Consider the following 24,303-nt stretch of genomic DNA (forward strand, 5'->3'; position numbering starts at 1 on the left):
AACCAGCCCAATCTGAGTCCAAAAACACATGTAAGTATGGCGGCAATGATCCCCCCCTTGGGATAAAACAAGCCAAGATGTAAAGTGTCACTCAAGTAGCAAAAAATCCTCTTGACAACCTACCAATGCTTAGACCCTGGGCAATGCATAAATCTGCTAACCTGTGAGACTGCAAACTGAATATTTGACCTCGTGTTGCATACATAAATGAGGCATCTATTGGGGGCAATTGTAGCATAGCCTAATCAACCCAAGACCGACAAAATTATCAATCCTAGGATCGGCAACCCGGCTAGGGCATGGAAGCACAAGCATCGGATGTATCGAATGAGAGGATTTAAGAGAATGCTCATCCAATGCAGTAGAGATTAGCCATGAATCACTAACTCTAATCACATCATCAAGCATCACCTACACACATTAAGCCCACCAAAGTACGACTTGCCATAGACTAGAATCTCAAAGCACACTCTTGATAAAGCACACACTAATTGCATTGGTGTTGGCCTCTCCAATCACCACATGCCAATCAAGGTACTTCATCAAAAGTTACACACACAAGGTGAATAATGCTAGAGTTTCATAAAACCCATCCACACACAAGCAAACAATAGGGTAAATACACTAATCACAAGATTAAGAACCAACTTAATAAACCTAATTAGAGATGTTAAATATCGCAAATCGAGTGCTCATAGAAGAATAGGAGTGGTAAATAAGCAAGAAGTCATCACACATACTCAAATCTAGAATAATGAGAAGGTGAAACTACTTCATGACATAATGGAATAGAAAAGAATTATACTAATGAAGAAATTAGAGATTAAATTAAGAAATGGTTCTCTAATTAGAATGGATTAGCACTAGCCTCTTAAACATGGGCATCAAGCTCAAGGCTAGGCCATCCATAGAGTGGACACGAGAGAGAGAGAGAGAGAGAGAGAGAGAGAGAGAGAGAGAGAGAGAGAAAGAGAGAGAGAGAGCTCTCAAGAAGGATCCTCAAGAGGGGATACTCAAGAATGAAGCCTCCTTGCATAAAGGCTTCCTTATAAAGGCTTGCACCACAATCCTTTCTACAATGGGTTTAGTTTGAGCATCCTAGCTAGCATATACAACTTGGAACTCACAATGAGCCCAAAACCTTATACAAATATGGATAGGAAATATTGTACACATCCAAAGCATATCTCCCGCTTGATGCATAATCAATGTAGCATGTGTTAGCCGCTGCTAACATTCCCCCCTTCCTAATTTGGCGCACGTCCTCGTGTGCCGGTGAAGCAAAACATGGTGACATGGTAGAAAGCAAGTCCATGGAAGAATGTTGAGCTGCAAATCATAAGAACAAGTAATGAGCATCAAAGGCCAACAAGGATAAAAAACATGAAGTACAATGAGCAATCATGCAAAGTGAATTTTTTGCTTCTAAAAGATGGGTGAATCATAGTCAAAAAATAAACAACATAAAGCAAAAAAACACTCAAACTATCATGGAGATTAAACCACTTGAAGAATTTCAGTTTTATGCATGAAACACAAGCAATCAATTAAGACCCTATGCTAATGCAAGTTCATAAAACTACTAGCCTAAAAACTATGTGACCAATATTAATAATGCATCCAAGTCTGTCATGTTGACGGGTATAAAAAAGTGTTAATCTATTAGTACATTGTCACAGCTTTTTGAAGCTCATGGAAGTTTGTTTTTGTCATTCATAGAAAAAATTAAAGCACAATACAAGGCTACCACCCCAAAGCAAGTTTAGGTACAACTCTCAACTCCTTGAACCCTCAAGAAGGTGTTCCAAAATCCTACTAGCCTACCAAGGCGACGGCTAACTCCTATCAGCCCAGGGCATTCGTTTAGGGCCTTGACCAAGCGAGCCAAGGTGATTCCCCTCACCTGCCAAGTGCTAATAAGGCGCTAGGCCTCACAAGACACAACATAACATAAAGATTTGATTTTTCATGTGCCTAGTAGCATTTATGCTACTTTTTCTTGACACTTTTTTGCTTCATTGTTTCATTTTTTAGCACTTTTTTATTGCTTCCATCATGAGAATTTTTATGGCAATTGGACTAAAGGACTAAAAGCCTAATCATAGCCCTAGGTCATGTTAAAAATGAATGGAGTATTAAGACTATCAGTAAGAGTTTAGGACTAATAAGAAATTATCCTACATTAACCTAAGGTCAAGGCCAATTACCTATGATTAGCACACATAAAACCAAATTTGTAATGAGTTAATATTCACAGAGCAAAAGTGTTGAAACTTCACTAAATCCAAGCATAGAGAATGGAGAGATGAACAAAAAAGTAAAATCATGAAAGGATTTCACCTATTCATGCTCTTTTGAGCATCCTTGAGCAAGCATCCATTTTGTATAGAGAAGTCTCTTGATTCCTTTTATTACAATCCAAGCTGATAAAAACACACCAAAAAAACATTAATGAAAACCTAAATCTAGGATCTTGCATACCCTAATATGCCAAAGGGGAAAAAACCCGAAGGAAAAAAGTGCCTTTGGTTATGCACATGGTGCTCTTTGATAGCATAACCTAATCATCCCAAGACAAACAAAATTATCAATCCTAGGATCGGCAACCCCGCTAGGGCATGGAAGCACAAGCATCGGATGTATCGAATGAGAGGATTCAAGAGAATGCTCATCCAATGCAATAGAGATTAGCCATAAATCACTAACTCTAATCACATCATCAATCAAGCATCACCTACACACATTAAGCCCGCCAAAGTCCAACTTGCCATAGACTAGAATCTCTAAGCACACTCTTGACAAGCACACACTAATTGCGTTGGTGTTGGCCTCTCCAATCACCACATGCCAATCAAGGTACTCCATCAAAAGCTACACACACAAGGTGAATGGTGCTAGAGTTTCATTAAACCCGTCCACACACAAGCAAACAACAAGGCACATATACTAATCACAAGATTAAGAATCAGCTTAATCAACCTAATTAGAGATGTTAAATATCACAAATTGAGTACTCATAGAAGGATAGGAGTGGTCAATAAGCAAGAATTCATCACACATACTCAAATCTAGAATAATGAGAAGGTGAAACTACTTCATGAGATAATGGAATAGAAGAATTAAGACTAATGAAGACAGTAGAGATTAGATTCAGAAAAGTTTCTCTAATTACAATGGATTAGCACTAGACTCTTAAGCATAGGCATTAAGCTCAAGGCTAGTCCATCCATAGAGTGAACACTCAAGAGAGAGAGAGAGAGAGAGAGAGAGCTCTCAAGAATGGATCCTCAAGAATGACTACTCAAGAATGAAGCCTCTTTGCATAAAGGCTTCCTTATAAAGGCTTGCACCACAATCCTTTCTACTATGGGTTTAAGTTTGAGCCTCCTAGTTAGCATATATAACTTGGAACTCACAATGAGCCCAAAACCTTAGACAAACATGGATAGGAAATATTGTGCACATCCATAGCATATCTCCAGTTTGATGCATAATCGGTGTAGCCTGTGTTAGCCGCTGCTAACAGCATCCAACAACAGTTTGGTAAAGAGTGACATCTGCAAGATCACCAGCATCATGAAGACTCAATTTCAAATCTATTTCCATGGGAGTGGCAATAGTCCAAGTCCAAACTTACATAGCAATGTCTCTATGTAACTTTTCTGACACAAGGCAATACCACCATCACACTGCTTAAATTGTATACCCAGGTAATTATGCAATAGTCCCAAATATTTATATGTCTCTCATTTGGTCCAGCGATCAGCAAATCATCTACATAAAGAACCACAATGAGAAGTACATCACCCTCACGCTTCACATACAGTGTGCTTTCTGTTGGACTGTTATGAAAACCTTGTTTGACCAAATGAGTGTCAGCCTTCTCATACCAAGCACAAGGAGATTTCTTCAACCCATACAAAGCTTTGTTACATTTGCACACCTTATCCTCTGGTCCTTTCTTAACAAAATTGTGAGGCTGCGTTACATGAACTTCCTCAAACATGTCACTATTCAAGAAAGCAGTAACAATGTCTGATTGATATACATCCCAACAAAAATGAGCTACCAATGCACATTGAAAATGAGAAGTAATCATACGACAAGTGAGAGCAAAAGTCTTCATAATCTATGCCTTTTTGTTGTGCATAACCCTTTGCAACAAGTCGAGCCTTATAGCGATCAATCTCACCATCTGGCTTGCATTTCAACTTATAAACCCACTTCGTACCAATGGCCTTTTTGCTAGGAGGCAAATCACATAAAGTCCATGTGTCATTTTCTATCTGGCTTGTGTTTCAACTTGTAAACCCACTTCATACCAATGGCCTTTTTGCCACGAGGCAAATCACATAAAGTCCATGTGTCATTTTCTATAAGTGCATCGTATTCTGATTGCATGGCATCCATCCAATTTTCTGAATTTTGTGCTTCATCAAAAAACAAAGGTTCCTCAACATCATGTAAGCGAGACACAGCCAAAGCATAATAATCTAATGCATAAGATACATGACGAGAGCCTGAACGAGTACGACTAGAAAAAGGTGCATCCAATTTACTGTCACGCAAAGTATGCACCAACCATTTTGGCATGCTTCTAGCCTGATCATTTTCAGCCCTTTCCTCATCAAGTACATCATGTACATCTGCATTAGTAATAGGCTGATCTATAACATTTTCAAAAATCCCTATAGATTGTATATTTGCCTCATTGGAATTTACATTCTTACTTCCACCACAAAAAAGAGACAACAAAGTGTCATAACTGTCATGTGAGCTTACACTATTGTCTCTAGTACATGACAACAAGAGCTGAACAGAATCTTCCACAAACACAACATCCCGTGAAACCAGAATACGCTTTGTTTGTGGGTGATACAACCTGTAACCTTTTCTTTCAGCACTATAACCAACAAAAATACATTTGATAGCCTTATCATCCAAATTTCTACCACTGTGTTTGTGGCACCAAAGCATATGTCAAATAGCCAAAAACACGGATGTGCTCAATAGAAGGTTTTCTATCATGTCATGCTTCATATGGAGTAATAGATTGAAAATCTTTTGTAGGACACCTGTTTTGTACACGAGTGCACATGATGGCCTCAAGCAAAAAAGAATGCGGCAAAGCTTGACCATACATCGTGCCATTTCCATAAGTGACTTGTTTTTCCTCTTAGCAACACCATTTTGCTGAGGCGTATAAGGCATTGTACATTTGGTGTTTTATCCCACGACTAACCAAAAATGCATTAAATTCATGAGACATATACTCCCCCCTCGATCGAAACGGAGGGTGCCCATAGTACATTTCAAGACATTTTCAGCCATAGCCAAAAATTGTTTGAAGCACATAAATACTTTGGACTTCTCTTTAAGCGGAAATACCCATGCATGCCTGGAGTAATCATCAATGAAAGTCACAAAGTAAAGGTAATTGCCCAAGGACGGAGTTTGCATGGGCCCACAAACATCACTATGCACAAGCTGCAGCCTGCATGTGGCCCTAATTGAAACATCCTTTGGAAACTTAAAACGATGCATCTTACCCAAAATACAACCTTCACAAACATGTTTGGCAGGTGCATCACGAGGTGGCAAAGAAGCAACCATATCAAACTTCTATAAACGCAGCAAACTGGCAAAATTCAGATGCCCAAAATGTGCATGCCACAGTTTTGCATCTGAAACAGCCTTGAATTGGCAACTACATTTGCAAAAAAATTTCCACACTTGTCAAACAAAGTGAGATTATACAACCCACGATACAAAAGGCTAGATGCAACAATTTCATCACCAAAACTGAGATCATGTATTGTACATCTGTCATCCACAAATTTGACTACAAGACCAAGTCTAGCAAGTGCAGATACAGACAAAAGATTCTTCTTGATCCCAAGTACATAAAGTGCATCAACAAGAGTGAAAGAACTTTCATTTGAAGCAATAAGCACAATAACTCTCTAAACCGGATAAGAGGCATTGTTGGCACAAGTGACTGAATTCCCATGAGGGACAGACAAGAGAGAGGTGAACAAATTACGATGTGAGGTAATGTGCTTTGTAGCACCACTCTCAAAATACCACATGTGAATCTCCAACAACTGATATGCATGCATCATGGACAACAGGATTATAGGTACACTCTGCATTAAAAGCCCATTCTGCGTCAACATCAGCATCACAGTCTCCTTTCACAGAAGATTCAACAATAGCTGCATTTGTAGTGGAACCAACATTTGCAGTGGAACCACGCTCTTTCTTCTTAGCCTCTCTGGTCTTCAACTTAGGACACTGCTTGATCAAGTGATCATTAGCTTGACAATAATGGCAACACATCTTCTTTTTGCCCCTATCACCAGAATTTCGAGGCAAATTGTTGCCAGTAGAAGCATTAGGAACAAGTGATTTTCCACTCGTAGAAGAACCATAAGAAGCGGTTGCATTGCTATTACCACCCTTTCTTTGAGCAACAATAAAAGAGTGTTTAACTGCACGCTGTCTACTCTTGTTTTTTCTGGAAAGTGACTCTTGCAACAACAATGTGCACAATGCATCAAACTTGACAACTTCAAGATTTCCTTCGGTCATGAGTCTCCAAGTACTAGCAAAAGTCTGGTAAGAGTTTGGCAAGGCATCAAGAACAGTCTGCACAAGGGAACTGTCCTTGATACCAGCAAGGAAAGTGTCCATATCATCTTCCTCATGCATAATCTTTGACTCCAACTCTTTACGCACAGCAATGCAATTTTTGCCTCATTGCGGCTTGCATAAAGACCAGCCAAAATATCTGAATCTTGTTTTGTAGATTTCACTGAATGAATGTGAGGAGTAATGGTGCGCTTCACAGACAACACAATCAACGCATGGGCCTGTGCATCCTTTACATCCCAAAAATCTTGCTTTTTCATAGACAAAACAACTCTAATAGTAGCAATCCTTGCAGCAAGACCTGCGACATCCTCAACATCCCCTACTTCCTTTGTGATTGTTCCATTTATGAAAATCCTTTGTCACATGCTCATTGCTCTTTCAATAGTAGCATTGGATTTCTCTTTTGCTTGAACCTAAGACTTACTTCAAGGCTTGCCTCTCTTGCTAGCATTCCCTTTCACATTGGAAGTGCCTCTTACCATATTAGTTGTATTGCCTTTTCTAGGGACCAAGTTCTTTTTGTTCACTTCTTTAGTCAACAGACTCGTCTCAACACCGGAACTAGTGAGACCATTGGTAGGTGCAAAATTAAAAAGAGTCGCATAAAGAGTATCCTAACTCTCTGGCAAAGTGACCAACAAAAACATGTCCTTCACAAAGTCCTCAAATTTCACACCTTGTGTGGACAACTACCTAACTTGTTTTAAATTCATTGGGATGATTTGACAGCAAGGTGCCTCTTTCATCTTCATATCAACCAACTTATTCAGTCAATAAACCTATGAAGTTTCACTTTGTTTCTTATAAAGACCCCATAACTTCTGCCACACACCATATGTTGTTGTCTCTCCGGCCACATTGAAGTAAACACCTTTTGCAAGGGATAGCATACTAGTAGATCATGCTAACTCATCAAGCTCCTCCCACTCCCTTTGGGTCATGTCTTCATGTTTCAAACATTTATTCTTGATGAGCTTAACCCACTTCTTTTGCACCAAAACATACCAAATATGCTTCTTTTGAGATGGAAAGTTAGAATTGTCTAACTTCTTAATGTTATACAAATCCGTCTCCAAAGAGGATAACATCACTCTTTACACTTTTGGAAGTAAAAGACTGTGTATGTCAACCTCTAAAAATCAACTAGAAGTGAAGAAGATTTCTTACAAAATTTTGGCAGTCTTTCATGTAAAATGTAATGAATATTAATTTCTAACCTTTTAAAATTATTTTCCAACTTAATTTGGCCACTTGAGCCTAGGGAAAATAAAAAAAGAACAAGTGAAATTGATTATGTGTTGATGGACCAACGGTCAAGGCTTGGGACCAAAAGGTCAAAAGTCCATAAAAGAGCAAGGGTAATTGCTAACTAGTTATCTCACTCATAAGTACAGGTCAAGGATGTTGGGGTATAAAGCCCAATGTGGTCGCCCAGGTAAGTGGGCGGGCCGCCAGGTATGTACACATATTCTTTTGTAAAAACCTAATAAGAACTCACTATGATCTACACATTACAGTAGAGCGAGTTCACCATATCGTCGTGCTCTTCTTCTCGCGTCGCACTTCCGCTCGTACTCCTTCAGTTGGTATGAGAGCTCAGATCGAGGCTCGGGGCAGCACTGCAGGAGGCTAGAGTCACTAGCTCAGATTGGAGTGAAATTCGACAGGCGAAGACACGGCCCCAAATCCTGTGGGAGATCCCGAAGGGCTTGGTGTTCTCAGAATTTCATTCTGAGGTCATCTCGGCCACCATTCGGCTTCGACAAAGGTCTGCGCATGCCATTTTCGACTACGTGGTCTCGACGGGTGCAGATCCGACTCTGCAAATTTGGGGTTTTCGGCCTACGACTGCAGGTGCTGAGGATATCGACACTCCCAGAGTGTTGATTTGTGGTTGTCTACACATCGAAGGACGGCTCACAGTTCTTGGAGGCGTGTCACATATGACACGAGCGCATCTACACACAGACTATAGGCGACATCCACTAGTTCATCAGGTAGCTTGTGTTTGCTGCTTGATATTCCAGATTTCATCCTGACATTACAGGTACTTCCACATGGGATGTATTGTTAGAGATGATGTATGTCTGTTGAGGGTTTGCTGGCTGTGAGTCACACAGCAAACAACCGCCGCAGCGGTTACAGCATACAGTGGGAAATTTGTGGATGTATGACTTTGTGGGAAGTCTATGTACTGTTAGATTTACTGCAGCCTTTGTTGAGGGTCGAGTGAGGTTTTATTGAGCTGGGGGATTCTCGAATGTTGAGATCCTTTCGGTGATACAGGTCTTGGAGTGATCCCTCGAGCACCCTTAGATAGGCAGCTAGGATGTATTGAATGTGAGTTAGACAGTTGGGATTGCATCTTTGCTTTACTGCCGTTGAGGCATTGTCACAGTCTATGCTTACAGGACAGTGAAAGACAGTACAGGTGCAGGACAGGTTTACCCGCAGCTTACAGTGTCAGAGAGACAGTGTTTTTTGAGCTGTTTTTTAGTACACCAGAGCCATTTTACAAAGGAGACTCTGCCGAAATTTATGCAAAATCTGAAGCTTTCTTGGTTCATTTGACAGGTTGATATTGGTTCAGAGGTCAGTTTACAGGGGAAACTCTGCCGAATTTTTCCTAGGAAAGTAAACCATTGTGAAGCGTAGCTATGGCTGGATCGCAGGACACTGCTCTTTACAATATCAAGAAGCTGGATGCAACCAATTTCCCATTGTGGAAGAAGCAGATTTGGCACGTGTTGGTACAAAAGAAGCAGATAAAACCTATAAAGCTCAAGGGGATAAAACCAGAAGATATGGACGAAGATGAATGGAGCGAAATGGATGAATTGACACTTTCTACCATTATGCTGACTTTGGCAGAAAGCGTTTACTTCAATGTAGCAGACGAGATGTCGGATTATCAAGCATGGTTAAAGCTGAGTGATCTTTATGAGAAGCAGAGTGCAGCTTCACAGGTATATTGGCTTAAGAAGCTTGTTGACTTGAAGATGAAAGAAGGGACACCTATGTCCAATCATCTGAATGAATTCAACACAATCTACAGTCAGTTGTCATCTCAAGGTGTCAAGTTTGATGAACCTGTTAGAGCTATGTTCCTGTTGATCACATTGCCGGAAAGTTGGGACACTTTTCGCACAGCTTTGAGTAATTCTGCACCTCCAGATGGTTTGAACATAGCTGGTGTAGAAGGAAGTCTGCTTACTGAAGAAACCAATAGAAAGACAATGGACAAAGGCAAAGGAACAGCCTTAGTTGTCAGGGGAAGTACCAAAGAAAAGTACAAAGGTGGAAAGAGGAATCAGTCTCGTAGCAAGTCCCGCAGTGCTAAAGGCAAGAGTGACATAGAATGCTACCATTGTGGCAAGAAGGGTAACATGAAAAGAAACTGCAGAGAATGGAAAGCAGAAAAAGGCAAAGAGAAAGCTGAAGACCATGGTGAGAAGAACAAGTCCTCAGTGAAGATTCAAGAAATAAATGTGACAAACACTGTTGCAGTGGATGATAGTCTAGTGTCAGGAGACATCTACTTCTTGAAGAATACACTGGACTCAGCTCTTCTTACAGCATCTGATGGAAATGCACTGAGTGACTGGATTATAGACTCAGGGGCATCACTTCATGTGTCTCCAAACAAGGAGTGGTTTACCTCTTATGTGCCCACTAAAGATCATGTTCGGCTAGGCAATGGGCAGACATGTGAGATCTTAGGTGTTGGAGATGTTCAATTGAAGTTTCAGCATGGCTCTTCTTTCACGCTGAAGAATGTGAGACATGTTCCCGCAATTACAAAGAGCTTGATCAGCACAGGTTTACTTGATGATGCTGGCTACGTCACCAATTTTGGACAGAACATGTGGAAGATATCCAAGGGTTCTATGACAGTAGCACATGGAGTAATGTCTGGAGGACTTTACACGATTTATGTATCAAATGTCTCTAAAAATGTAATCAATATAACCGAGCAGCCGAACGTTTCTTTGTGGCATAGCCGGTTAGGACATATGTCCAAGAAGGGAATGGAAATCTTGTCTCGTTCTGGTTATTTGCCTGGCTTTTCATTTAATGATTTTGAATTCTCTGAACATTCTCTGTATGGTAAGCAAACACAGCAGCCACATAACCATAGAAGCAGTAGAAGAGATACACAGTTGGCACTTGTTCATAATGATTTGTGTGGACCTATGCCTAACCTATCTCTAGGGGGAGCTTCTTACTTTATGACATTTATAGATGATTACTCGAGGAAAGTATGGGTTTACTTTCTCAAGCACAAGGATGAAGCGTTTAGTGTTTTCAAAACGTTTGTGACACTTGTGGAGAATCAGAGTGGCAAGAAGCTTAAATGCTTACGCACTGACAATGGTGGAGAGTATGTTTCAAAGGCCTTTCATGACTTTTGTGAGTCAAAAGGTATAAAACGTGAACTTACTGCTCCTTACAATCCTCCTCAAAATGGTGTTGCTGAGAGGATGAATAGGACCATATAAGAGAAGGTCAGAAGTATGTTGTCTAATGCATAGCTGCCAAATGGGTTTTGGGCTGAAGCTGTATCAACAATTGTTCATCTTGTAAATAGATCTCCTAGCAAGGTTTTGCAGAAGGATTCAGTGCCAGAGATGGTATGGTCAAGCAAAATGCCCTCATACAAGCATCTCAGAGTCTTTGGCTGTGAGGCATATACTCACGTTCCAAAGGAATTTAGGAACAAACTTGAGCCAAAGAGTAGAAAGTGCATCTTTCTAGGCTATGGTAATTCTGGTGAGATGGGGTACAGACTTTGGGATCCCGAATCCAGAAAGGTTGTCCGCAGCAATGATGTTCACTTTAATGAATCCAAATATCATTCTAAACCAGAGAGGGTTGAGGAGATTAGAAGAGTTGTCTTCCAAGAAGATGGACCTACACGTGCAAGACAAAATGTCAGGGCTCAAGAGGAGCAAGGACAGGATAGAGTGGAACCACAGGTTGTGGCTGAGCCTGAGCCACCTATTGTGCGTAGATCTGGACGTGTCACGTGACCTCCTGATAGGTTTGTTCCATCTATGAACTATGTCATGTTGGCTGATTGCAATGAGCCTTCATGTTACAAGGAAGCAGTGCAAATGAAGGACTCCGGGAATTGGCAATTGGCCATGCAGTCAGAGATGACAGCTCTGCATAAAAACAAGACATGGAAGCTAGTTAAATTACCACACGGCAAAAAGGCTCTACCTTGTAAATGGGTTTACAGGTATAAGATCACCGCTCATGATAGTCAGCCAAAGTACAAAGCAAGGCTTGTTGCCAAGGGCTTTAAGCAAGAACAAGGCATTGACTTTGATGAAGTCTTCTCTCCGGTGGTCAAGATGACTACATTGAGATGCTTTCTTGCATTGGTTGCCATATTAGATTTGGTGTTGCACCAAATGGATGTCAAGACAGCGTTCTTGCATGGTGATTTAGATGTGGAAATTTACATGCAGCAGCCAGAAGGGTTTGTTGAAAAAGGCAAGGAAGATTGGGTATGCCAGCTGTTAAAGAGTCTTTATGGCTTAAAACAATCACCGAGGGCATGGTACCATAAATTCCACAAGTTTATGCTTTCTCAAGGCTACAAACGTAGTGAGTTCGATCACTATCTATATACAAAGAAGGCTAAGGATGGTAGTTGGCTGATCCTTATTTTGTATGTGGATGACATGTTGATTGCTGGCAAGCACTTGGAAGAAATCTCAGCTTTGAAGTCAAAGATGGCAAAATCGTTTAACATGAAAGACATGGGTGCGGCAAGTCATATACTTGGTATGCGCATTGAGAGAGACAGATCAAAGAAGTTGATTTGGTTATCTCAAACAGAGTATATTGACAAGGTTTTGCAACGTTTCAATATGGAGAAGAGAAAGGCACTGAGTGTTCCATTGCCACCATATGTGAAACTTAGCAAACAAGATTGTCCTGTGTCTGAGGAAGAACAGGTTGAAATGGATAAGATTCCATATGCGTCTGCAGTGGGTAGTTTGATGTATGCAATGATTGCTACTCGCCCAGACATTGCATTTGCAGTGGGAGTAGTAAGTCGATACATGTCAAACCCAGGCAAGAAACATTGGGAGGCAGTGAAAGGAATATTGAGATACCTGAAAGCTACAAAGAGTATGCGTATATGCTATGGGAGTCAGGAGCTACGTGTAAAGGGTTTTACAGACTTAGATTATGCAGGTGACTTAGACAACCGAAGGTCTACGTCAGGGTATGTCTTTACATTGGCTGGTGGAGCAGTATCATGGCGTTCTAGATTACAAGATTGTGTTACTCAGTCTACTACAGAGGCTGAATATGTTGCAGCATCAGAGGCATGCAAAGAATCAATTTGGCTTAATCGACTAGTAACAGATTTGGGAATCAAAGAAGAGATGCCTGTGTTATATTGTGATAGTCAAAGTGCTATACAATTGGCTCGCAATCCAATTTATCACTCAAAGACAAAGCATGTGGATGTGAAGTATCATTTCATCAGGGAAATACTCGAGGATAAGCAACTTCAGCTTGTCAAAGTTCACACCACAGAAAATCCTGCTGATCTACTTACAAAAGGACTTCCCTCAGAGAGCTTTGCGCATTTTCGCAAGCAGTTAGGTGTAGGGTAGTACATCACTTCTCTACATCTCTTGTATATTAGCTTGTATAGTAGCTTCTCTCACACTTAAAGTACCACATTGGACTTTAAGTGGGAGGTTGTTGGGGTATAATGCACAATGTGGTCGCCCAGGTAAGTGGGCGGGCCGCCAGGTATGTACACATATTCTTTTGTAAAAACCTAATAAGAACTCACTATGCTCTACACATTACAGTAGAGCGAGTTCACCATATCGTCGTGCTCTTCTTCTCGCACTCTCTCTCGCGTCGCACTTCCGCTCGTACTCCTTCAAAGGAATGTATCGCAGGTAGCATTGATCAAAGGTATAGGACAAAAGAGATGACTGAGAGAAATTATTGTAGTTAAAAAATAGAAAGTGATTGTGTTAAGCTCAAGTCATTAGCATAACTCTTTACACTCCAAGTATGAAGTTTGAGAAGCCTTAGGGTGAAAATCTAATTTGTAGGTTTTGGGAGCAGTGTGGCGGCACCTTTAAAGCATTATGCTAAGGTTTTGCATAGGAGGTGAAAGTTTTAAAGCCCAAAGGGTGAGTTTTATTTTTACCAAAGTTTATCCTAAGTTAGCAGGTCCTAAATGAACAAGTAGGTTGTAGCTCCAGGTCAACTTCGTAAGCCCCCAATGTCAATGTTTGTGCAAGTGTCTTGCAACCGACCTAGATAATAAATAGGTAAGTTTATGGTTTTTAATAAATAAAAGGGAAAAGATAAAGACTAAGGTTAGATTGTCCCTTCCTCATTTAGTAAGTTGACTCTAGTCTTTGCTTACTAAACTTGGCTAGGCCACATCTCCAAAGTAGCACACACTTGCTTTGTGTGAACTTAACTAGTGTGTGTGTGTGTGTGTGGCAAGTAGAGTGCGGGGGGGGGGGGGGGGGGTCGCAAGTTCTTCATGCAAGGTAAGCTAGGATAGTGTAGGATAAGCTTGAGTTGCATTATGAGGTGTTCCCACCTTAGTGGTCTAGTTGTATGCATTCTAAATGAAGACTAGTTGCACACTTGCGCAAGCATATAAGTATCATAGAGAGATTGGTATCAAAATAGCAGCCAGATTGGATTGCCCAGGTGTCAGCCATAGTAAAAAATGGAGCTCATTCTCACCGGTAAAAAATGCTTTCAAGTCATTCCTTAATTATTGTTATAACAAACCAACAATAAGGTATTACAACAAAAAAATTTAGATAGATTTTACTCAAGTTTTAGTGAGCAGGCCCGAAGTATCTTTATCCAGATTTAAGCCATAGTTGGCCAGAAAGATTCCAACCAGATGTAGTGAAAAAAGTACTAGTATTAAGCCGACAATCTAAGTATCAAGCAGAAGGTATAAAGTCTGGCTTTAACCAGTTATACTAGACCAGATCAATATTCACAAGCTATAATGGAAAACCAGATCTAAGCCCGACATCCAAGCAATAGGTGACGGTCAGATTTGTAAGTCAAAACAGTTTCCCGAAATCATAATACCATAAAAAACATAGGTATCTAAAGCACCAGATCATTATCCATAAGTGGAGAGCAGGATTAGAAGACCAGATGTAGTGAAAAAAGGACCAGTACCCCCTGCTAAATATAGGGATTTTTGTATTTTTAATTTTACCAAACCTGGACCAGATCAATAGGTTTTTAATTGAGTAATCCACTATACCCATATCCGGTCAGACTCATAGTTTATGCCAAAACTCAAGTGAGGTTTTTATGGCAGTATCATTACCAAGAACTAGATGTAGTGTATATATGAAAAAAGACTAGAACCAAGCCACGCATCCAGGCAACAAGCAGAAGGTTTCTTTTAATGTAAGCCGAAGCATATAGTAAAAACCATAATATATTTTATGGTAGTATCATCACTAAGATGTAGTGGGATATGTTTTGTAAAAAAACCAAATCTAAGCCAGATATCCAAGCAAGGTTAGTTGTTTTGTAAGTCTGTACCAGAGCCAGATCCAGCTAATTTCAATCATACCCAAGATTAAGCAGAAGGTATAAAGTCTGGCTACAACCAGTTATACCAGACTAGATCAGTATTCACTAGCTATAATGGAAAGCCAAAATCGGCTAATTCCAACCACACCCAAGATCAAGCAGAAGGTATAAAGTCTCGCTACAACCAGTTATACCACACTAGAATAGTATTCACTAGCTATAATGGAAAACCAGGTCTAAGCCCGACATCCAAGCAATAGGTGAAGGTTAGTTTTGTAAGTGAAAACAGTCTCCCCAAATCATAATACCATAAAAAACTTAGTATCATCAAGTATTAGCTCCATTTTTTTTCAAATTTATGCAAATTGAATGTATCATACCCAAATAACCAATTACAACTATCCAAATTCAGAATTTGGCAGCATAACCAGCAATTCCACCAAACTCACCATAAGTATCGATTTAAATGCACAAAAGCATCAATTTTTCAAAAGTTTCCATGATAAGTTTCCATGAATCTCCTCATAACCCACCAGAATATGAAGCATCACATAATAAATCAGAGTATCAACCAATGATTAGCACAGTTAGATTAGTTTCCCCATATTACCATAGTATACCATATTTCAGTAACCATAGAATTGATGCCATTTTTATGTCAAGCAACCAAAAAACTAGAGTGAGTGTATGTAATCAGTACCAGGCAAAAAGAAACCCTCTATTGATGTGTACTTATTAGTGATGAGGTTATCAAACCATTTGCTTTTAGCTAAGGAAAATCCCAAATATACAGTTCTGCTACAGAATGTATATATTCCATGGCAGCATAACCAGCATCACCACCAAGCATTCAACCTTATACTCACCCCCAGTACCAAAAAACCAGAACAGTAACCATATGTATGACAAATTTGATGCCATTTTCTAGCACAGTAGCAAAAGATTAAGTATGTATGCAGTCAGTACCAGGCAAGAAGCCAAAAAAACCCTTTACTGATGTGTGAAAAACTGTACCAAGTTTCTCATTTCATATTCTTTTGCTAACAAAAAATCCCAAACCAAATGAACAGTTCTTCCAATAGTCTAAATGTTAAAAAATATTGTTTATAATCAGATAACAAAGCACGGGTTTTATTTTAAGCATTGAGATAAAAAACCTATGAGCAAACGCAATCCCAAGTATTTTTCCAAGTTGCCAAGGGAGACCAAGCCTAAGTGAAGGGAAGAACCCCTCGCCTTATATAGTGGAAGAGGCAGGGAAGATCTCCAAATAATCACTTGTGGCGGTGCCGCAACAGCCTAGCATCGATCATTCTCATGACTGTAAGAGGCTTTCCAGCTAAGACTCATTCAATGAGAGGGAGGCAAAGAATCTGTGGGCAAGCAACCCTTCATTACGCGAGGTCGTCAGAGCGAGGTCGTGATGCATTATGAGTGCCGCGAGACAGAGTGATAAAAACCTAGTAAAACCAATCAAATCCGAATTTGCCTAGGTAAGAGGCCAAAGAATGGGCTTTAACTAAACTAGGTAAGAGATAAATTAGGGGGTTGCACCCACAAGGTAGCCCAAACATGATGCTAGGAGGGTTTTTGGATAAGAATATATATTTATATTTATGGTGGATAGCTCTAATTCAACCACATAAAAAAGCTAGCAGTTGTATAATAAAGCACAAGATAATCTCCCATAAGGCAGCAACTCAAGTTTCAACTCGAGTTCATACAGTTGGATGTTATAGTGATTCAGAGCATAGTCAACAACTCCCTCCAGATGAGGTGCTAGAGCAACCACAACCCTATAGAAAAAGAAAGCGGTATTTTAATATGTCAAGCATAAGGTAAAACTCCCCTAAGGAAACAACTCAAAACCAGTTTGAGTGTAACAGGTTGGATGTCATATTTTGTAGCCAGAAATAGTGATTTAGGACATAATCCGAGCCCCATAGATGCTATCAAGTCAGATGATGTGACCAAGTGTGTGTGTGTGTGTGTGTGTGTGTGTGTGTGTGTGTGTGTGTGTGTGTGTGTGTGTGTGTGTGTGTGTGTGTGTGTGTGTGTGTGTGTGTGTGTGTGTGTGTGTGTGTGTGTGAGTGAGTGTGTGTGGCAAGTAGAGTGCAAGGGGGAAAGGGGGGGGGGGGGGGGGGGGGGGTGCAAGTTCTTCATGCAAGGTAAGCTAGGATAGTGTAGGATAAGCTTGAGTTGCATTATGAGGTGTTCCCACCTCATTGGTCTAGTTGTATGCATTCTAAATGAAGACTAGTTGCACACTTGCGCAAGCATATAAGGAGAGGCTCATTGGATTCTGGCTCTCTTGCTCCTCTCACACACTCTCTCAAGTGCCCAAGTTGGCAAAGCAATCTCTCTCCCTCTCTCTCTCTCTCTCTCTCTCTCTCTCTCTCTCTCTCTCTCTCTCATGGGAGCTCTAGAGATGGACTCTATGCTCAAGCTCTTGGCTATGGATCCAAATCCAAGCCAATGAAAGTTTCTTCTCCTCCATCTCTATTATTCTATTACTAAACTATGCTAAGAGCTTGCCCATGAGCAATCATACACGCATTATTAAGTCTCTTGCTTGAAAAATACTTCTTTTCACCCTCATCTTTCTCTTTCCCCACAATTTCTTTCTCCCCCTTGGGATGTTTAGGGTTTGGGAAGGAGGGTTATACAATTGAATTTTGAAGAACACCGTCTTCTTAATTCAAGAAAGGCTCCACAAGAGCACAATTATGTATTGCAACAAAGCTCTCATTTGAGAGGATTATAGTGCATGATTATAGTGTTTACTACATGTAATTGTGTAAAGAAATCAAACTGGCACAACCTATAATCTCCTTGATATCAATATCTTAAGGAAAAATCTCTCCTTGCTATCATTATCTTAAGGAAAAATCTCTCCTTTCATAGTTAAATTCCACTAAAACTAAAAGTAAGTATTTGATTTTTTGGCATTGGTATCAGAGCTGAGGTTCCTCTTTTCTTGCCTAAGAAGAGAGGTCCTTGAGTAATGTATGAAGGGTTGGAGTTGTTCATTGCAATACGGTAAGCACGACTCGAATTTATTAACTTGGTTTGTATGCATCTTTGTAGGGTACGGGGGACACCATTGGGATCTATGTTCGTGATAATGGAGTCTTTCAAGATTGCCTATGGCTTAACCATTATTGAGCTATTAGTTATGCGATAGGAACCGGTGCCAACCTCACAATGTTAAACCCACTCAACTACTTTTTGCGATTAAAAATACTATAAACCACGGGTGTAGTTACTCAAGTGGTAATTTTCGAGGGATAACAGGAACAGTATCCAAATTTTTGGAAGTGCTAAGAAAAGAGCTAGCGTATCATGGCCCAACATAGTCAAGAGAATGTAATTAATATTGACAAGTTAAATTTGGCTCATTGTATAATATATGATGATGGTTGCAAAGTCATCAATGCGTGCAAAACTATACCCCTTGTACATACTCAAACTTTAGACAAAGTAATGAAAAGCGCTCATTCTTGTTAGATGGTTTCCTTATGAAGCTAAAAATGAAACTAAAGAGGAGTTAGAATTTTTTTGTTTCCTACATGAGTTTGAAGATGTGTTTACGGATGACATTCCCGGGAGAAATGGCATCCCAAGTGGGCACAAGATGATCATTCCATAAAACTTCTACATGATAGTTCACCTCTTAATAAGCCTCCTTATTGAGTCTTAGCTCAGCAAGAGGAGATTATGAGGCAAGTGAACGAGCTTGTGGAAAAAATGGATGGTCAAGCCTAGGTCATCTCCATTTTGTTCATCGCTCGACTAGTACAAAAGAAAGATGGTACTTATACAATGTGTGTGGACTGTCGGGCACTTAATCAAATAACCATAAAGATTAGATTTCCAATTCCCTAGATAGAAGATCTATTTGATAAGCTACAAGGGTCTACCTACTTTAGTAGAATAGATCTCAAAAGTGGCTATCACCAGATAAGGATAATGCCTGAAGATATTCATAAGATGGCCTTTTGAGCAGCTTTTGACCTATATAAATTATTGGTACTCCCTTTTGGACTCACCAATGCACGGGCTACCTTTAATCGAATAATGGAGAGGCTCTTTAGACCTCATCAAAGCTTAACGGGAGTATTTTTTGGCATTATCATCTACTCGAAGTCTATTGAGGAACATAAGCAACATCTTCAAATAAAGAGGCAATAAGCTTTACATTAATAAAAAGAAAAGTGACTTTTTCTTGAAAAATTATTATTATTTAGGTCATATTATCTCTCAAGCAGGGATCCGAATGGATCCTAAAAAGTTGAAGGCAATAAAAGGATGGCCTATACCAATGAATCTACATGAATTAAGAAGCGCTATAGGAATGTGTGCATACGATAGATGCTTCATAGAAGAATTGTCATTCATAGTAAGCCCATTGTATGATTTGACCAAGAAAAATGTTGAATCTATATGGAGTGCAAAAGAGAATGAAGCTTTTGAAAATTAAAAGGCAAAGATTATCTCTCAACCTGTTCTAATATTACAAGACCTTTCAAAGGCCTTTGAAGTCTAGTGTGATGCTTATGGACAAATGCCTTGGAATTGTTTTCCTTCAAGAAGGGCATGCCATAGAATATGAAAGTAGGAGATTGGATGACAAGAAAAGAATCTAAGCATATATGAAAAAGAGTTGTTAGCTATCTTACATGCCCTAGATGTATGGAAGCATTATCTCCTAGGCAATCCATTTATTTTTCGCACACATCATCCAAATCTTAAATAATTTTTGATGCCAACTAAATAAGTGATAAACAAATGAGGTGGCAAACACTCTTTCACAATTTAATTTTCATATTGCTCACATAGCTGGTAAGCACAATCAAGTAGTTGATGCACTTTCGCGAAGGCCAAAAGGGAATGTTGTTTCAGTAGCTACTCACATTGGTCTATCCTCTATGATAGCACGCCTAAGCCACACTACGGGCAAGGGAACAAAAGGACGCCTGACAAGTCATCAAAAATATTATGCTAGGTTAGCTAAAAGATCTTATGGCTCATTTCAAATTATTAAGCCTATTAATGAAACAACTTATAAGTTAAGGTTACCAAGTACCTGGATCATTCATAATAGCCTCTTGAAACCTTATTAGGGCGAGCCACCCAAAGAACTAGTAATTGAAGAACCGCTTGAGTTTGAGGGTCAAGAAGAGATTCCCAGCTAGAGAGCATCCTATAACATGAGACAAGATCTTAAGAAGTGGTAAGACTATCCAACGATATCTTGTCAAATTTAGAAATATTCTTTTGAAGATGCACGGTGGATGTAAGACATCCAACTAAAGGATAATGTAAACCTTGTAAATACTACAATGAGTCATGTCAAAGGTAAGAATCGGGTATGAACAATTATGTTTTATAAAGAATTTTTTCTTGTTCTGACTTCTAAGATTTCTTTTAAATTTTTAGAAGTTTTAAGTGTATACATACCATAAAACAAGCTCGCAGCAACTTAGCCTCTCAAGCATATATAATAGACCTTGCCAATCTACTATGAAAAATGATTAGGGCTAAGTAAAAGACATGCTTGTGATAGCTGAGCCTTCCAAGCACCAAGTGGAGTTAGTCACCACTGTGAAGAATGTCGACGGGTAAAAAGATATCCTCTATCCAAAGCAATAGGACTAGCTATGATTTTATTTTTTGTACCCCATAGTCAAGGACCACTATGACTTTAAGGGAGAGGTAATATCATGAATATTAATTTTTAACCTTCTAAAAGTATTTTTCGGCTTAATTTGACCAATTAGGTATAGGGAAATAAAAAGAGGACAAGTGAAATTGATTATGTGCTGATGGACCAACCAATGGGACCAAAAAGGAGAAAAAACCATAAAAGAGCAAGGGTAATTACTAACTAGTTATCTCCGTCATAGGTGCAGGTCAAGGAAGGATAAATAGATCCTCATATAGCCTTGATCAAAGGTACAAGACAAAGGAGATGATCGAGAGCAGTTATAGGAGTCTAAAAATAGAAAGTGATTGTGCTAAGCTCGTTATTAGAATAACTCTTTTAGACTCCAAGTATGAAGTTTGAGAAATCTTAGGATGAAATTATAACTTACCACAAATTGTCTAAATTTAGTAGGTTTTGGGAGCACCTTGCTAAGGTTTTGCACAGGAGATGAAAGTTTCAAAGCCCAAAGGGTGAGTTTTATTTTTACCAAAGTTTATCATAGTTTAATAGGTCCTAAATTAGGTTGTAACCACGGATCAGCTTCATAAGCCCCTAATGTCAATGTTTGTGCAAAGGTCTTGCACTCGAGCTAACTAATAAATAGGCAAGTTTATGGTTTTTAATAAATAAAAGGGAAAATCTAAAGACTAAGGTTAGATCATCCCTTCCTTATTTAGTAAATTGACTCTAGTCTTTATTTATTAAGCTTGGCTAGGCCACATGTCCAAAGTAGCACACGCTTGCTTAATGTGAACTTAACAAGTGTGTGTGTGTGTGTGTGTGTGTGTGTGTGTGTATGTGTGTGTGTGTGTGTTGTTGTTTTAAATACATATATACGCAAACAAACACAAGTGTTCACGGACAGCCAGATCCTAGAGAAGTATAAGGGTTATGCACAAAAAAATTATTTGCATGTTTGAAAATAAATTCTGTACATGGTATCAGTAACCGAGAATACATCATAGGAAAATACAATCCCAAAGAATGGTAGTAGAGCCGCTCCCCATTCGAACGAGCATCAAATTCAAGACATAAAGAATATCCTGTTTTAATCAAAGAAGGTAGCCCTCACCTGCACCCATAATAAACAAGAAAATGCTCAATTAGCACTTGTTTATCGTTATACAGGTGATGCATGGGCATCCCAGTTGTTATCCATGTCACAATGATAAAACAAATCATTCTTTATGTGTTTCCATATAATCCTTTGAAAATAATGTGTCATGATACTATAATTCTTCTTTTTATTCCTCACAGCACCATATATACACAAAAAGTATCTCATACAGATTTTATGTAGTAAAATACTCGGTATTTTTTCCTCTAGAAGTGATAGAGGAAGGGTTCTTTTACATACATACGTTTGGCGGGTTTTTTTTAATTTTATCATAATTTCTTAAGGCCTTTGTTCAATTTAAAACCTAATAAATACCGTTAAGGTTTTAGATACCATAAGTAGAGACCTAGGTATCACAGCATATGGCAGCCAATTCCCAGAATCAAGGTCAGCCATGTTTGTAATATGTACAATATTGCTTATTTCTTGCTTAGGAATACTCAGCACACTTCCTTGCCATAAAGCATTGAGATTAAAGTATTTAACCAATCATTTTCAAGAGTAAAAAGAGCCTATAGTATTCAGCACACAGTACCGACACAAGATAGACGTCATCCCCAACAACAATACATGCTATAATACTTTTACACCAAGATGCGAACCCAAGATCAAGTCTTCCAAACACAACCAGATCATCGAAAAAAATTTCATTAGAATATTACATTCCTTCTTACTAGAGAGCAAAGTAAAATTCAGTATATATGTTTCGAAATGAATACTTGCCAATCATCTCCTAGTGCACCATGTTAGTCACCTAGGATTTAGTAGCTCACCATATTTTTGAACCAAATTTTGTAATTTATTACTGAACTAAACAGCAACTAGTTAAGGCCACTACCCCATTTTTTAGAGAACCCTTTAGAATACTGGTTTTTATCATAGAACAGAGCTATCCCTGAATAAAAGTCCTCAGTAGAGATACCATACTGCCTGTTAGTATACCACATAGCTGGGTCAAATATGATTACGGGCTGGACCTTTATATCAGGGTCATTGAATATGGCCGTACTTAAAGGCTCGATTAAGGTAAATGACGGGCAAAAATCCTACGGGCCATCAAAAGTATTATGCTAAACTAGCAAAAAGATACTATGGTCCTTTCCAAATCTTGAAGCCCATCAATGAGACGGCTTATCAACTCAAGTTGCCCAACCATTGGCTCATACACAATGCCTTTCATGTAAGCCTACTTAAGCCCTACAAAGGAGAGCCACCAACTGAACCAATTATTGAAGACCCTCCCGAAGTTGAAGACCAAGAAGAGGTGCTACAACCCGAAGCTGTTCTTCGGCATAAAGACAAGGTACTACAACATGGTAAGATTATCTGACGGTATCTTATTAAGTTCAAAAATTATCCTTTTGAAGATGCTAGATGGATGCAAGGAATACAACTTAAGGATAGTATGAACCTTGTCAATGCTTACAATGCTACATTAGAGTAAGCAAATGTACAAATTTCTTTTAAATGACTCATGTTTTTGTCTTATAAGACTAGTCCTCTTTTTAATTGTGCACAAATTTAACTAGTATGCATGCTTAGAATCATGTTTGTGATGACAACGTCTCTCAAACACCAAGTAGAATTTGTCACTCTACTTGGGAGAATGAAATGGACTAAAGAGCAGACATGCTTGCGGCAGCTATGTCTCCCAAGCACCAAATGGATTAGTCATCCATCTTGGAAAGATGTCATAGGGTAAAAAGGGATCCTCTACCCGCTAAGTAAAATTGAATAATGACTAAGGCTTTATCTCTTCTACCTCATAGTCGAGGACGACTATGATTTCAAGAGAGAGGTATGTCATAAAATCTAATATCTAATATCTAACCAACCCAAATGATTTTCTCATGTAGGGGTGCTATGTTGGGGGAGTACCATATGGAGTCTTGTGAGTTTGATGAGTGGTTCATATATGTTTAATGGTTTGTTTGGTGAGTTGATCTCAAGTGTTGATTGTCCATAAACTTATATGGGGGTGTATGATTAGTCAACCCGGATCGTAGGAAAAAATATGAATAAGGTGGCTTACTTTTTGTGTTATAGTTGTTTGCATAAGTCTCATATGGGCCAAGTTGTCATAAAATCTAAATCTAACCAACCCAAATGGTTTTCTCATATTAAACTAATCATTTAATGTGGGAGAATAAACGGAATGAGGGTTGGTTTATAGACATGTGCTTATGGATCTGTCTAACCACGGGGCCAAGATAAGGGGTCCAAATGAGAGATAGTATGTTAAAGAGCAATGCTACCT

The sequence above is a fragment of the Adiantum capillus-veneris genome, chromosome 10 (genome assembly GCF_014529385.1).
Source record: "Adiantum capillus-veneris isolate H3 chromosome 10, ASM1452938v2, whole genome shotgun sequence".
NCBI classification, from domain to species: Eukaryota; Viridiplantae; Streptophyta; class Polypodiopsida; order Polypodiales; family Pteridaceae; genus Adiantum; species Adiantum capillus-veneris.